Source organism: Rhinatrema bivittatum, chromosome 1 (assembly GCF_901001135.1).
Source record: "Rhinatrema bivittatum chromosome 1, aRhiBiv1.1, whole genome shotgun sequence".
NCBI lineage: Eukaryota > Metazoa > Chordata > Amphibia > Gymnophiona > Rhinatrematidae > Rhinatrema > Rhinatrema bivittatum.
The window spans coordinates 321,082,346-321,099,680 of NC_042615.1; the positions used below are offsets into that span (position 1 = coordinate 321,082,346).

At 44.6% G+C, this 17,335-nt stretch overlaps 1 protein-coding gene across 1 annotated transcript in view; it reads right to left on the bottom strand.

Moving 5' to 3' along the window:
• Positions 1–17,335, bottom strand: part of GRID2 (glutamate ionotropic receptor delta type subunit 2) — a 2,300,191-nt gene that overhangs the window by 14,503 nt on the left and 2,268,353 nt on the right. The window lies entirely within an intron of this gene.

The window sequence follows — 17,335 nt, forward strand, 5'->3', positions numbered from 1 at the left end:
CAGACGAGGTCAGAACCCAGGAAGGCTGACTCCCAGTCCTTTGCTTTTAACAGAGCAGCGCGCCTCTTGCCTCTAATCGGATGGACCTTGTCATCGCTGCAGTAGCCGAAGAAAGATATACTGCCTATATATATATATATTTTTTTTTTTTGTACATCGTATTTTCTGCAAAATCATATGCGCTCTTTTTCTTTCTCAAATTCCGATCAATGAAACTTCATCCCTTAAAACTGTCACAAGTATTGAAGGAAACTTCTATTTCCCATTTACGGGCAAACATCTGCTCTCCTGCAGAAATACACTTCTTTCTTCCTCTCTCTCTCTCACTCTCGCTTTCTATATATAATACACACACACGCATATACATATGTCAAAATAATAGCGACGCATTATCACCGCTTACCCAGTTTCCGTGCTAGACATTTAATGCATGTGCACACTGACAACCAGAGCCACCGTTCTGTTGTAATATGCATAATGCTAGGACCCTCGCCCACCTTCCTGAGCCACTCTGGGAAGCGGCCACTCTCACTGCCGCCGGTACACTGCAATGATTTCTAAAGCTGACTTCTTTTGTTGCTACACATACAATGCCAGCAGCGCTGCCATGTAATTATGTTCAATGATTCCCAGCAGGAAAAAGAAGGCCAAAATCATTAGTCATACTCTCGGACTGGGACACGTTTACTGAAGGTACAGTGCCATTGCCTGCCTGGGGTATGTGTACTAGACGTTACTAATGGTACATCGAGCTGTCTCCTCTGCTTCTGCTGGGTGGACTCTTCTCACTAATGACTCTAAGACTGGATCACTGTCACTGGAGAGACGCTGGCGCTGCTTCTCTCAGTAGATTGCAAGCTGCTACCGTGTCATGCCATGAGTACACTTATAACTATATCGTGGGTGCGCGTATGGTCTACTTGCCCAGACCTCTCAAAGTTCTCCTTCTAATGCACTGAGCAGTAATTGCTGCAGATTGTCCTCTGCTGCCGCACCCGCAATGTCAGCAGCATTGCACTGCACAGGTAAAAATCTACTTAATCACTGTGCGAGGGAAGACAACGACTGTGCACACATTGACTTTTTCGACATGTTACTCTTAGTGCAAAGTAACCACAAAGCCAGCCCAGCAGCACCTCGTTTAGTGTTTACTGTTTATTGTGACTCAGCTGTAACTGATATGGTATATGTGATTGTAATCTGCTTTGAGACTATCCTGGTAAAAGTAGAATATCAAATAAATAAATAACCTTAATGGTGCTGAACAGAAAAAAAAAAGTCAGAGTCTGTCTGAGACTGGGACTAGTTCATTGACACTACAGGTGCATTGGAAAACAAGGGGGAGGCTGGATTTCTACTGCCACAGGGTGCTCAGTTCTCTTTTTCTTAGTCTCTTCTTTATTTTTTTTTTCTCACGGCTTTTTCCATTTTCTGTCACTTTTCTTTTCCTGCCTGTAGATCTTTTAGAGCCCCCACGTTCCTTCCCTGAGCACACAGAGTTGCTCAGTCTCCTTGGAAGCTGTTCTGAAAGGGGTGTCAGGGATTGGCTTAAGGATGCCGAGAAGGCTCCAAAGTTGGAAATACCCTGAGAATGTGTCGTTGCCAGAGTGTTTTGTCATGCATGATCCCCACTTGCACAGTCACAGATTTAATTTCCAATGTGACCCTCTTTCCAGATCATAAATATCTGAATCCCATAGAACTAAGGAAGTTCAATCTCTTTTTTTTTTTTAATCATTGCCACTCTTTAGTACCAGAATTTTAAGCTAAATGTTAAGGCGCTTGCCTATAAGAAAATAGATTTCCAGAAAAACCCAGAATGCTTCGTATGAGTGGACTGGAACTTAAGAGCCATGTCGCAGCATTACAGACTCTTCCCACAGGGTTTGCGATGCATGTTTATAAATGTGTCTTTCAGTTTCCAACATAACAAGCATCTGAACAAGAGACCCATGTGTGTTGAAAGGTTTGTGAACCAAAACGTATTTGGACGATTCTTATGTTGATCTCCTTAAAGGCATTGCAGCATGAAAAGAAGTCTGTTTGACCCAGGACAATTTAGCTTTTAGAACGCTACATTCCAATATGCCAAAGAAAGATAATAGCTCTAAAGAAGAGACATAAGAAGTAAACAGGTACATAAAAAAAACAAGGTCAATATTTAAAAGCCATTTAGAGGGATACCTCAAAAGTTATCCATTTAGATGGCAAGTTTTTGCCATTATGTCATTATCTGGCCATAATGTAGCCAAATAAAAAGATGCATTTGAGGGGTCTTCCGTGTCGAGCCAAAGTTATCCAGGTAACTTAGCTGAACTTGAGTTATGTTTGGCTAAGTCAGCCGGACAGTTTCAGACCTGCTTCAGAGCAGATTGTCCACTTCCAGCACTATTACCTCAGTAATGCTGGATGCACTCAGGATCACAATGTAATACTTGGTAGTGTATTTAGGGAGAGGCTGGAGGGCTAGGCCTGGCCACCTCCACTATTATATTTAGTTTAAAATTTCAGGGGACTGGGGGGCCTAGCCAGCCAAGTGAGGGGAGGGGGTGTCAGACTTTTGTGGTGGGGGATGGGAGGGATACGAATCGGGCTGGGAGGCCCATGGTAATTTGTTTGTTTGTTTTTTTTTAACGTATCACCACTTAACAGTTATCTTTTGAAGATAACTGGTTAAGAGGTAGGTTTTCCAGCCACACAAGGCCGGATAACTTTAGGCCTAACCAGCGATATTCAGATACTGGCCAATTAGGCTTAAATTTATCTGGTTATATGTAGCCAAATAACTTCAAGATAGTATATTCAGCAGGACATTTATCCTACTAAATACACGGGATAAGTTATCCAGCTAAATTTAGCCGGATAATTTATCTACCAACCGACTTACTGAATATTGAGCTCAAAGTAATATGTTTTCAAAACACTAGACAAAGAGAAAGAAAACAAATTTAACATTTGTTTTTTGTAGATTAATGCCAAGAGTGTCTTCTTAACTCATTCCAGTGTTCTCTTGTACTGACAAGGGCCTTTGCAACCTACGATTGTTTTACTGATGCGAATGCCTCCCTCCATTTTCTAATCAGATGTGCTTTTCAGTAAGCTATAAATTAAGAAAGGTAAAATAGCCTTTTCTATTTTGGTATTCTGACATTTAGTAAAACAGAAGCGTTTTAATTAGTGCTGAATCACGGCAGGCTACAGATGACATCTGCATCAATAACAAGGGATTTCAGCAAGATATTAGATAGCAAAATGGTCCTTTTCTGCAGGAAATCCACCCTCTCTCTTTGCCTGCTTCGCCTGCCACCTAACTTGGACAGCCTAGAGAAAACATGAACCTCTACGGATTGTTTTTAATAATAAATCCTGAATTAAGTTGTATTACCAACAAGAAAGATCTGTTAAAGCTTCATGCCCAGGAATGTGCCTCAGATTAATTGATGATATATGTCTGAAAACAAAAAAATGTGTTTCGTCACATACTCTTCTGTTCTTTCATTCAGGAGCAAACTATGTCTCTGCCTTTTGTTCTATACCTAATCTCTAATATGGCTTTCTGGAATAAACATGTAAATAGATAAAAACATATTATGGCATCAATAACAATTTAAAAAACCCATCAGGCCCTATGCCAGTGGTTCTCAACCCTGTCCTGGGGACCCCCCCCAGCCAGTCGGGTTTTCAGGATATCCACAATGAATATGCATGAGAGAAAATTTGCATGTTATGGAGGCAGTGCATGCAAATTTTCTCTCATGCATATATGTGGATATCCTGAAAACCCGACTGGCTGGGAGGGTCCCCAGGACAGGGTTGAGAACCACTGCCCTATGCAATAAAATACACACAATTTTAGCAAGGGTTCGCAAAAACCAAAATAAATATATAAATAAATCATGTCAGAAGCAGCATGCCCATTCTATTCTTATGCATGGAAGTTTGAAAAATGCATTGGCTAAATAGCAGGAGATGCTAACTAGCATGAACGTGCTAAACCAAGTATGTTCAGTCCTCTATTCCTCCTGACTCCTCCAGTTTGTTTCCAGGGGATATAATTAAGCCTGCTACATGGGCCAGGTTCCTGACAGGCCTGTCAGAACAAAGGGAAGACGCGGGAGACCTAGTACAATCCAGGCAAGGATGTAAAAAGACAGCAGAGATTTATCCAGGAGAGCAAAAAACTGTCTTGACTGCGTGTTCTGAACCATTCGGTGTCAGTAAGGAGCTTCAAAGAGTGCTGCGATTGAATACAGCATGCACAGGGAAGACCCATGGAAGAATATGACTGCTCTGACTCAGAAGGGTATCATCATCTGACCAGTCCTGCCTCTAACACTGCCCTGTGGTGTAGGCATTGCAATGGCTGCACCACACAGCCTGTTATTGACTCAAAGCTCACAGAAACGAGCTCTGTGCTCAAACCAAGGATCAATAATTGGTCAGCTGAAAAAGTTTTGGATGCTCAGAATGCATTTCAGCATTCAAACCTCTGAATGAATACAGTGGTCTTTGGCCAGAATAACAATCAGGCCGATTCAAAAAACCCCGCAGGAGAGCCGGTGCTCTGTGATGAGCGCTGGCTCTCCCGACGCGCGCCCCGGCACCTCTCCTGGGTGCGCAATTCTGTATTTAAATTAGGGCCCGCGCTAATAAGGAGGCACTAGGGACACTAGCGCGTCCCTAGTGCCTCCTTATTAGCGGAAGCGGCAGCTGTCAGCGGGTCCGACAACCGACGCTTAATTTTACCGACGTCGGTTGTCGAACTTGCTGACAGCCACGGGTTCGGAAAATGGATGTCGGCAAAATTGAGTGTCTGTTTTTTTTTTTTAAAGAAGTTTTTTATATTTTTTATTTTTGAGGCCTCCGACTTAATATCGCTATGATATTAAGTCGGAGGGTGTACAGAAAAGCAGTTTTTTCTGCTTTTCTGTACACTTAGTGCCATGTATGGTTAACACCTGCCTTTCAGTATCCTGGGTAACTAATTAATAGGCTCATCAACATGCATTTGCATGTGATGAGCGCTATTAGTTTTTGCGAGTTTGGACGCGTGTTTTCAAGGCGCTATTACCCCTTACAGTATAAGGGGTAATAGACGCGAGTCGAAAATGTGCGGCCAAACGGGTGCTGCATGGTGCACTTGGCTGAGTGCACCGTACTGAATTGGCCTGAATGACAGCAAAGGCCTTTGCTAACCTTATGCTTGGAAATACCTCTGTCTTGTATAGACAAAGGCAGATTTATTTTTTAAGTTCTACAGTGAGTCTCCTCGATCACCTCCGTCTTTCTGTCATTCTCCCCCCCCCCCCCCCCTCCTTGATATCTTCCCTGTATTACTGGTACGCTGTGAAAATGTGGCAGGAAAAGGACTGGCGGGAGGGGGTACTGACTAGTCACTTGCCCTTGTGGGGAGCACCCTTGCATGGGTGGTCCCCTGCTTCAGGGCTGGTGCTAGCTTTTTTGCTGCCCTGTGCGAACAATTATTGTGCTGCCCCCCCGCCCCCGCATCATTCAGTCTCTGTCCTATGCCCATCAAAAAGATCCCAGTTCCCTCCAGGTTAGGGCTGTTCAGCTTGGAGAAGAGATGGCTGAGGCGGGATAAGATAGAGGTCTTTAAGATCATGAGAGGTCTTGAACGAGTAGATGTGAATCGGTTATTTACACTTTCAATAATAGAAGGACCAAGGGGCATTCCATGAAGTTAGCAAGTAGCACATTTAAGACTAATCGGAGAAAATTCTTTTTCACTCAACGCACAATAAAGCTCTGGAATTTGTTGCCATAGGATGTGGTTAGTGCAGTTAGTGTAGCTGGGTTCAAAAAAGGTTTGGATAAGTTCTTGGAGGAGAAGTCCATTAACTGCTATTAATCAAGTTGACTTAGGGAATAGCCACTGCTATTAATTGCATCAGTGGCATGGGATCTTCTTAGTTTTTGGGTAATTGCCAGGTTCTTGTGGCCTGGTTTGGCCTCTGTTGGAAACAGGATGCTGGGCTTGATGGACCCTTGGTCTGACCCAGCATGACAATTTCTTATGTTCTTAAGTTCTTAAAAAGTGACATTCCCCAAACGGAAGCCGTGGTCAAGGGAAGGGTATTAGGTACAAACTTTACAGTCTTGCATACACACACACACACACACATACACCCTCTACAGATGCACCCACACAATTCAAATATGAATTTATAACAGATTTTACATGAAAATGAACATTCAAAAGTATGGTCTTCTGAGGCAAAATATCACTTACAACATGCATATTATATTTACATGCACTGCTGTGGTGCCAACCAGAAAACCCTGCAAAAAAGACACTTGGAACTCCTATGGAATTACATTTTTTGTAATGTGTGCTGGGTGTGGGCTTGGCCCTCAGAAAGCCATGAATAAATGGAATTGCCATTACAATATAGTAAACATCCCATACCAAAACAATCCTAACTGCCAGTACTCAAACAGTTACAATCTTATCTATGAAAAGTTAACACTGTACATATTAGACCAGGCCCTAGAACACCAATACACTTCCTATTAGGAAAACAGAACAAATCAGACTGCTAAGATCACTACAAATAAGTTATATGGTAGCAGAATACCTCACCTCAATCACACATGAGAACACAGACATGTTATGCTTCTAGGAGGTGGATCCCTTGTCCGAGGTAGAGTTTATGCTACCTGTGAGGGAAAACCCTCCCAGGATCCTACCGTCAGAAGGCGAGGCTGATCTGATGTAGGGGCTGACTGGAACGTTGCCACTACCAACCTCGTTCCCCGCAGGCTGAGCCCTTGGGTGCGTGGGGCCGGCTGGTCTTAGGTGGGCCCCTGTGATGTTGGTGGAGTTGCAACTGGAAGAGATGATGAGAATCAGCCTGAGGTCGGAAGCCGGAGAATCGTCGATAGCCAGTCCGGGGTCGAGAGCCAGAGAGTCGTCGAAGGAACTGGATGAAGGGGACCGGAGCAGGAACAGGACTTGGAACATGGGAGCAGGACTTCAGGAGACAGGAACAGGACTTCAGCAGACAGGAACCAGACTTCAGGAGACAGGAGCCAGAAGACAAACCAAGAGTCTCAAAACCAAGGCAAGGTCTGAGGAACAGACCTTGCCTTAAATAGGAAAAATCCAGGAGGAGTCCCAGGGAGGGGCCGCGATGATTTCCTGTCATGGGCTCATGGCACCTTAAAATGTAGCAGAGGGAGCGCGCGCGCAACTCTAGCAGGCCCGGCGGGGGAGGAGCCAACATCAGGGAGGACGGCCAGCCAGAGACGTGGCCAGGTTCAGTGGTGGCTGAGACGGCCACGCAGAGAGACGTCGGGGATGGCTGCCAGCAGCTGCTAGCGCCCCAGGAGTTGCCAGTCTGCACTGGTGAGTGGCCGGTACTGGTCATGGACCACTGCGGCCAGCAGCCATAACAAGACAGACCCTGAACAAATACAGAATAAAGAGACCAGAAAGAATAAATAGAAACATGCAGAGAAGAACTGAACTGGAACCCACAACAAGCCAGCCTCTATAAGCAGAGCAACAATGGAAAAACAAGAACAGTACCATTCTTCATAAAACAAAAAATAAAATCAAGAAATATAAAACATCACTCATAATAGTAAAATCATCGTCATAAAAAGAATAAATATGTCAAACCAGTTAACAAATAGAATATCCAAAATTTCCCGAACACCAATAAAATATTTCAAAATATCTGATGAATAAAAAAATCCAATAATTAAAATACAATCTAATATTTCCCCAAAAAATAATAAAACATTTCAAAACAGTAGAATTATCAAATTACACCCAAATAATTAAAACTAATAAGGATGAAAACATCTCCTGCTCTCCATATCTGTGATCTTTTGATTTCCAGTCACCTTGAGATTGTCTCACATACTCCATCTCTTATATAGATGCCTATGCACTCTCATATACTTGCTCTCTTTCTCTCACAGACACATTGGGGTAGATTTTATAAGCTCTGTGCTTGTAATTCCTGCCGGATTTATACGCCCAGGGCACTTGCACGCCGGCACGCCTATTTTGCATAGGCTGCCGGTGTGCGCAAAGTTCCGGGATGCGCGTAAGTCCCGGGGCTTTGCTTGGGGGGCCGTGTTGGGGGACGTGTCGGGGGAAGCGCGGCATTCGGGGGTGTATCCAGGGGTGCGGTGGCGGTCTGTGGGCGGGGCTGGAGGCATGACGGCGGTCCGGGGGCGGGGCTGAGTGCTCCGGCACAGTGGCCTGTGCCAGGGAAGGGAGCCAGAGGCAGGCGTAACTCAACGAAATAAGGTAGGGGAGGGGGATTTAGTTAGGGCTGGGGGGTGGGTTAGATAGGGGAAGGAGGGAAAGGGGGAGGGGAACAAAAAAAAGTTCCCTCCGAGACTGCTTCGATTTCGGAGCGGCCTCGGAGGAAACGGAGGCAGGCTGTGCGACTCGGCGCGCGCAGGCTGCCGATTTTGCGCAGCCTTGCGCACGCCGACCCCAGATTTTAAAAGATACGCGCGGCTACGCACATATCTTTAAAAATCCGGCGTACTTTTGTTCATGCCGGTCGCGCAAACAAAAGTATGCGTGCGCCAACTTTTTAAAAATCTGCCCCATTATGCGGTAGATTTTAAAAATGAACTCGTGAGCGTCCATGTACGCGCGCTACCCGGAGCGCGCACATGGACACGAGATTTTATAACATGTGAGATCCCCCAGCACAATGGCAAATGGCCGCTGTACTGGTACCTCTAGCCCTGCCCTGCCCCCCAGACCGCCCCTCCTCGCCCCCCTCCTTGCCCCTCTGCCGAGGCCCGGCTTTTGTGCGCGTAACAGGGGTTACACGTGCGGTGGGCCCCTTTTAAAATGTGAGCGTGCAAGGCCTGGCCGCACACATAACCCCTCTGTTTTATGCACGCAGGCCTATGTGATACATAGGCTCTCACAGGCACACACACACACAAGCACACAGGTTCTCACACAGACATACACATGATCACAAGCTCTGACACGTACACTCAAGTTCTCCCACAGAAACAATACATACAAATGCACTCAAGCATCCTAAGTAGTCTATAACAGCCCTTATGCATCATGAGTGAAACATTTTAGAATATTTTAACTCTTATTATTTCAAGCACTTGCCAATATTAAAAATTCCTTATTAACCTCTATGGCAATTAATTAAATAAACAAGAATATCAGGTAAAAAGCAAAGAACAGAAACATCAGATCCAATCAATTATGTCATAAAATAAGTATCAATGTATTCTCTCTAGAATCCTCTTTCCAGAAAGGTAGCAATCACCATAGCTACAATAAAATAGCAATAATAGAATGAGTGCAGAGCAAAACTATGACAGTTCACATTACAACCCAACATGAAAAAAGCTATATTCAAATTCTGGGATCACCTCACCCAAAAAAATAAAAAGACCCCCCTCCACACAGACCTCTGAAAAAAAAAAAAAAAAAAGAAGATGCCTAGAACCTTGCCATATCATATAACAGCACTAACTCTCAGGACTCAAATAACAACAACTTATGAAAAAGAAGAAATGCAAATACTACACCATTAATACACCACCTACTGGGATAACAGAACAAGCTGGACTGCTACAAATCCCTACAGAGAAACTACACACAAGCAGCAATACTGCATCTCAGACACAACAGGAAGAACACAGACCGACCCTTACCTAATACAGAAATAAGGGACTACAATTTAGAAATAGAAACAAGCAAACAAAACTGAAATAGAAAGGCTGAGAAACCAGCCTCTGAACAGTGGAAAGCTAAAGAGCAAAATACAAAATTATAAGAATTGCATACACCCAAAGATGGCGTATTCCAATTGCTAAATTCTCAAAATATAGTTTTTTTTACCTTTGTTGTCTGTTCTTTTTATTTTTCTAATAGGTTGGTCCAGGTATCTTTTTTCCACTTTTCCCTTGTCAGTCATTTCCTAATTCTTTCTCCAGGGTCACTCTTCTCTTTCTGTTTCTTCTCTCTCACATACACACACACACACAAAGGCTTATGCTTTCTCTCATGGACTCCCTTACACACACAAACTCTCACTCTTACATGTTCTACCACACACACACACAAGCTCTCACTCACACACCCAGACTCCCATTCTCATATTCTCACACCCAGGCTCCATTCTCATACCCAGGTACCCATTATCACACGCACGCACCAGGGCTCACTGCCAAACCCCTTCTTCGCTACCACAGAGATGGGCTCCCTTGGGGGCCTTGCTTTGGCAAGTCTTCACCGCAATGGGGACGGGCTCCTGTGGTGGCTTTGCTTCGGCGGGTCTTCGCTGGCATGGGGATGGGCTCTCGTGGCAGCTTTGCTTCAGTGGGACTTCGTTGCCATGGAGATGGGCTCCTGTGGTGGCCTTGATTCAGCGGGTCTTCTTCACCATCCCATGGCTTCTCCTGCTGCTGCCACCGCTGCAGCCACCATCGGCGAGTTGAGCTCTGCCTGTGGCTCAGCAGCCTCTCCCATTTCTGTCACCCTACTAGGTGTGCTGCCCTGTGCAAATGCATGGTGTGCACACCCAGTCGCGCCGGGCCTGCCCTGCTTTTATGATAGACACTGGGTGGTGCTCGGTCCCCCACAAGCACCGCTGTTCAGAATGAAGTCTTTGAATGCGTGATGTGCTCACTGGCCAGACCAACCAGTAACCACAGCAGTGCTAGCAAAGGTCCTGACCATCCTTGGAGCCTGTCCATTTCCATATCAGTATGAAATCTTTAATCCTTGTACATTGTGAGGAGTGCAGCAATGTTTGAAAAGCCTCTGTGATCTGTTACTGCTTTGTCTGAGAAGAAATATTTGTTGTGTGAATATGTGCAAGTGTGTAATAATTCCTAGAAAAAAAGTGGGTGCTAGCTGTGTTTTGTTTTGGCAAAGAGAAATGTGCTGAAATGTATTGATCCTCAAAGACCTATTGGTAAAGTTGTACAGTATTATCTCCTGTCCATGTTCTTCCTATTCCAGTTAGAATAGCTGAGCCAAGAGCATGCTCAGTTAAGTGCACTCGCCCGATTTAGCTTGCTCTTGTTAAGTAACATGCTTGCATTGGGAATTTAACACCGGATGCTAGAATATATTAAATAGAATCCAATTAGCAAGCATTTGTTAAATAACGAGGAAAAGGAGCATACCATAATATTTAGCATGAACCCAGTAACCCCTAATTTGCATATAATATGCCTTCGTTTGCATGAATGGGCACACACAGTTTTATAAGAAACAGAAATCCATAACATCAAATAGTTCATAAACAGAACACAACCAAAAATACATTGGACAGAATTAAAATGTTTTCCATCAATTACATTAAATAGCACATAAATATATGAACAAGGTTTAATAGACAAGCACCCACAGGCACCCCCAAAAACCCACTTAATGGCTGTATATTTAAAACCCAAATCAACAGAAAAAGCTGACAAGGCACATAACAACCCATTAGTAAAAGCCTGGACAAAAAGCCAGGATTTGACAACCTGTCTGGAACTAAACGGGTCCCTAAGGAGATGGATGTCAGCTGGTATTTTATTCCAAAAGGATGGTGCAGTGAATGAAAAAGAATGGAGTCTGATTTCTAGCAGGCACATTTATTTAGGAGGAACCTGAAGGAGAGCCTCCAGGAATGATCTCTGTAACCTGAAAGGGGCATATGGGATTCATCTTTCTTTTAATTACCTTAGACCCCTCCTATGACTTGACAAAAAGCTTAGATTCAATAAACTGGGCATGAGAGGGAAATGGCAGCCAGTGGAGTTGCTCTTTCTAATACATTAGTAAACCTGTCTCTTCCCCAAATTCCCCATTAGCATCCTACTTAGGATGAGTTTACTATGGGCCATACAGTGTGCAGCCAATTCTAGGACTGGCAACAGAATTCAAGGTGCTTTGCTGTGCTCTATCAATCTATATCAAATTGCTAACCTTTGGCTTGGTATGAGTATTGAGACCCTTTGGCTTTATATGTCTTTATAAAAATATTAACAACAATATGAGGTGGCTGCTGTCTATATAAGTGCTGAACCATATTGCAATAAACAATCATCGTTTTACTAGTTTTAGGCTGCGGTATAATGCTTAAAGTGCATAACTGCAAGCATGGCAGTTCTGATTCATTCCACATCACTCTGTGTGTCATCTCCTTGTGGCTTAAGTTGGAAGGTCCTTTAAATGGGCGCATTGTAGTCATAAGGATAAGCTTGTAAGGTGCTATATCTACTCAGCATGCTATGCAATGTGATTGGCCGCAGAGCACAGACGGATATTAAAGCAGCGCCACCTAGCAGGCTAAGTCGATAGGTAGCCAGCTAAGTGGCACTGAATAGCGACCTCAAAGACTACATATGCTTTTCAGCCACAGGCTTTGCGCCAATACTCAAAGCAAAAATACGCAGAGACTTTAGCTTAGAAACTTGCCGCTGGTACAAAGTACCTGTAGCTTCTTTTTTCTGTGGGTAGAAATTTTCTGGAAAAGTCCATGTGAAGATTTTAAAATGCACCTATGCAGGCACTTTTCCTCCCTGACCTAAACATGGCGCTGGGAACACTTTCCCTCAGCATGGACAGAGCATGCCCTTTTGGGAAGCAACGTGCAAGCTTTTAGCCACGCTGTGGAAGAGCAATGTTCGGAGAGTCAAAGTGGGCAAAATGCTTTTTTATCTGTGCAAATTGTTTGGGAAATTGACCCCTGTATGAGGCGCACTTGAAAAGAAAATTCAAAAGAAGTGCAGGGAAGAAAAAAAAATGAGCAGGGGAATGCTACACTGTTTTGAAAACACAAAAATAATCCACCCCACCAAGCGGAAAGAGATTAACTGAGGCATGTTGTGGGAATGTGGGTTTAGGAAGAGCCACTGTGTATGCTCCGAGCGATCCTTAAGAATTTCCTGGAAAGATATGGAGCAAGGCTGGATCTGTGCCCAGTGACGATGACATCACCCATCTGTGTGACTGGTGATTCACAAGGCTCTTGCCCAGTGAAGGGCATGTGCTGGTGTCTGACAAGGGTGCAGCTGCCTAATCTGAGGGTGTGTGTGGGGGGGGGGAACAAGAAACCATGAGTAAATACAGATCCCCCTCAAGTCTGCAATGCTTGGAAACTGTGGAAACCGTCCCTCTGCTCAATAAGAAATGCTGGATGGAAATTCAAATTAGCAACATGATGGATCTTAGGAGTTTTGGTGACTGTTGAACTTTAATCATTATATATTTTGTATGTTTGTGTTAGCAGTAAAAGTCAAGCACTCATTATAGAAATGACAGATATTATCTTTCATAAAACGAGAGTTAGGCTGCAAATGAGCAGACAATCAAGATAATGAAAGCCGGCTAGAGAGATACAGGGGGAGCTGAAAGGCTGAGACATTGGCTCCCACTGAGACAAGATGACATAATTGCAGTTGCAAAAGGAACACTTTGGGTGATCTTTTGAAATGTCAGTGCCCTCCTTAAGCACAGACTGGTATTTAGGTTACAGGGTAAGGGGGGGGGGGGGATCTTTCTTAGTGCAAGACAATAGAGATGAGACCTGTGTGCTTCGGGCTACACTCCAGGCAATGTAAAGCTTTAAGCCTGCCTACTCCAAGAGTAAAAGAATAACAAAATGATAAAGCACCTGACTAGCAGTAATCCTCATTTGCATTGGTAACACATCTTCTACATTCTCTGAGAAAAACATGTTTTTTGTGAAAATGTGGTTTTCTGATGCATAAATGAGAAATGTGTGTGTGTGTGCCTATAGATGTCTATCTTTATAGATAGTTAACGAGCTATAAACATATCCATAGACATATAAGTGTTACTCTTCGCTATATATACATACATATGCTAGTGCAAGAGCCCACAAAACATGTCAGGGCCTAAAAATATTCACTCAATGCCCCAAGCTCCCCCAGCCCCAAATAATATCCTTTTTCTCTGCTTCAGGTAAATGACCCAGATACTTGTAAATGTTTTGCTAGGGCATGTACCGTACATTTACCCAAAGGGGATACCAGACAATGTTCTGAAGCCTGTTGTGCACATGTGCACACCGGTTGGAGACGTAGAAAGTGAAACACAGTTAGTTGTATTTCTTTATTTGATTAGCATCTCTATAGACAATTTTGGGTGGGATAACAAAAGTACACGCTAAGGAAAAAACATCAATCCATTAAGTGGCTCAAAAAGGCGGTAAAAATAGGCACTCACCACATTGCTGTCTTCACTCGACGTGGCACGGACGCCGCCGTTGGGTCTTGCCGCGTGGCTGGAGCCGCAGACTTTCCTCCTCCTTTGTGGCCCAGAGGCCGCCCATATTGTCCGCTCTTCACCACGGCAGGAGCCACGGACTTTCTACCTTTTTCATGGCTGGGAGCCGCTGCCGCCGCCGTCTTGATCTTCACGGCAGGAAGCCGCATTCCCGGGCTCAATTGGCGGCTGGAGCTGCCCCCAGGGATTTTTGCAGCGGCTGGAGCCGCTGCCGTCATCAGGGCCTGCCTCCAGGCCCAGCCCTGCTGCCTCTGAAGCTGACGGCCATGCAGGCCACTGTCCGCGGTCCTGCACAAGCTCCTGCTGCTTCCCTTAGGCGCCAGCGTGCATCTCTCTTCAGAATTTAAAGGGCCAGACACAGGAAGTGTGGCTGGCCCCACCTTTGATTGGACTTCCTGCTCCAGCCCTATAAAGGGCTGCTCCGTCACTTCAGTCTTCACCTTGCATCGGAGTTACTTCACTATGGAGGCTCCTGCCTGCCAGAGCTCCATCAGGTCTTCTTTGTGGAGCTCCTCTTCGTTTCGTCTTCATGTCATGTCATGTTAAGTCTTCGTGCCTGAGGTCCTCGTCCAAGTGTCCTGGTGTCTCGTCTTGATTTTCTGCTTCCTGATGTCCCAAGTTCCTTGGTGGCTTGCTCCTGTGTCTTCAGCGCTCCTGAGCCTTCTGGTCCTGTCAGGCCTGGTTCCCTCGGATGATGTCTTTCCCAAGCGTGGACTGGCCTGCAGGAGGAATTCGTTCCTGTGCTCCTGAGCCGTCATGTCCTGCCAGCCTTCATGGTGCTTCGGACGACATCTGGCTCCGGAGTCCCACCTCGACTGGACTCTTCCCTGCGCTTGTCCCGCTCGCCGCGTGGTCCGTGACCAGCCTCCTTGGGCTGTGTAGGGCGCGCAGTGGGACAGGGTGGTCCGCGACCAGCCCATTGGGTCCACCCGTGAAGGTGGGCTGAGTAGGGCGCCCTGAGAGACAGTGCCAATGTTCATCTTCCCAGCTTCTCGTCTCGTCTGGACTTTGTCAAGTTCCTCGTCTCATCCTGGATGCCGTTGCATCAGTCTTGGTGTCATGTCTTCGCTTCAACGTCTTGTTCCTGATGTCGTCGCATCGACTATTGGTCCGTGATGCCGTTGCATCGAGCCCAGTCCATGATGTCTTCGCATCAGCCCTGGTGTCATGTCTTGTTCCAGTCCTCGTCTCTGATGATGTCTGCATCAACCTTGGTGTCATGTCTTCATGTCAAGGCCCATCTGCCCTCGTCCTCAGGCCAGGCCTGCTGCTCCATGCCAATCTAAGCGGCAGGTCCGAAAGGGCTCGGAATGGTCGGAGGACCATTCAATTTCCAACATCATCATGTTGTTGGCCTTGGGAGCTTGCAGGCCTGGCAGAGGGTACGACCGTCTGTCATGCTGGAACACGCCGTCAACCCTCGGTTCGGTCTTGGATCCATCTGGGGTCGGGCTGAGGCCCAAGGGCACACTAAAACACCCCTTTCTCAACACAGTGACTCTTGCAGCACACATGAAGGCTATACAACATGAACTATCCAAGCTCAAACTAACTCTAAACACAAAAAAACCTGAACTCATTCTGTTAAGAACAAATCCACCTTAATGTCTCCGCAGATACCTGACCTGGTTAACTTCAATATTACACCCTCAGACCAAGTGCAGGACCTAGGAATACAGATTGATGAGAACCTTACAAAGGAAAAGCTCATAAATAAATTAATCAAATCTGGCTATGCTAAACTGCACTTACTACATAGACTGAAACCATTGTTGAATCCTGTGGACTTCCGCATGGCCCTCATTTTTTCAAAATTAGACTACTGCAATTCACTTCTACTCGAAGTACCTAATGGTCTTCTAAAAAAAACTACAACTACTACAAAATGCTGCAGCTAGACTCTTAACAGGATTTAGGAAATTCAATCACATCTCACAATCACTGATAGCTCTTTGTTGGCTACTATACAATCCCAAATTCCTTACAAAGTCTTATCATTAATACATTCCTCCCTCCATTCTAACAATACTGGGCTGGTAGGGGTAGCACTATAACCATACAAGCCACAGAGATCATTAAGATCTCAAAACAAAGGATTACTTGCTGTACCATCATTACAGAATACACATCTAACAAAAATAAGAAACCGTATGTTCTCCATAGCAGGCCCTACTATGGAACTCTATACCTGAGACTCTACGACTGACTCTTGAAACAAAGAAATTCAAATGTGACCTAAAAACATGGTTATTTCAAAATGCCTAAAACCTAACTTAGACTTTTCTAAACTCAGTACTTCCCCCTACATGGAGAAATCTCATTAAGAACCTAACTTCTGATCTCAATCCCTCTTCACTTCCCATCCCTCACAAATAAATAAAACTGTAACACATTCTTTCTATCACCAACTTAATATCCCTCCGCTACCTAATGTTAAAAGTGATACCTCATTCCTGCATATCTTTTCACCCCATCACATTAGTGAATATCTCATGTATGTTTTATGAACACATCAAGTGACAGTATTTGTCAGTCTATAATGTTGTAATCCATTGTGCTCTTCATTTGGAACGACGGTATATAAAATAGCGAAATAAATAAATAAATTTGGTGCATGCCCATGCCACTGTTTATGCCCACTAAGCTAGTATGATAAGTTTATGTACCGTAATTAACAGGATCATTTATCAAATTGCATTACAGCCTTATCACCCGCGATAACACCACATCGCAAATTTAAAATTAGTATTCGAGTGGGAGGAAATAACTACACCTTTGTTAGGTTTTTTTTTGAGAGAGAGAGAGAGAGAGAGAGAGAGAGCGAGCCTCTGTGGAGGCTCACATATATTAACTTTTTATACCACTGTAAGAGGGGGCATTATGAATTTGGGGTGAGGTTTGGGGATGGGGTAGGTTTTAGGGGTCAGTTTTACAGGCACAGTCAGAGGTATGAACAGCACAGTTGCCATCAGTGAAGATTTATTGTCATTTGAAGTGATGAAAGTTAAAAGAAAAGTAGATTTGTACAATATTCTTTTTACCTAACTTGATGCAGTGGACATTTCC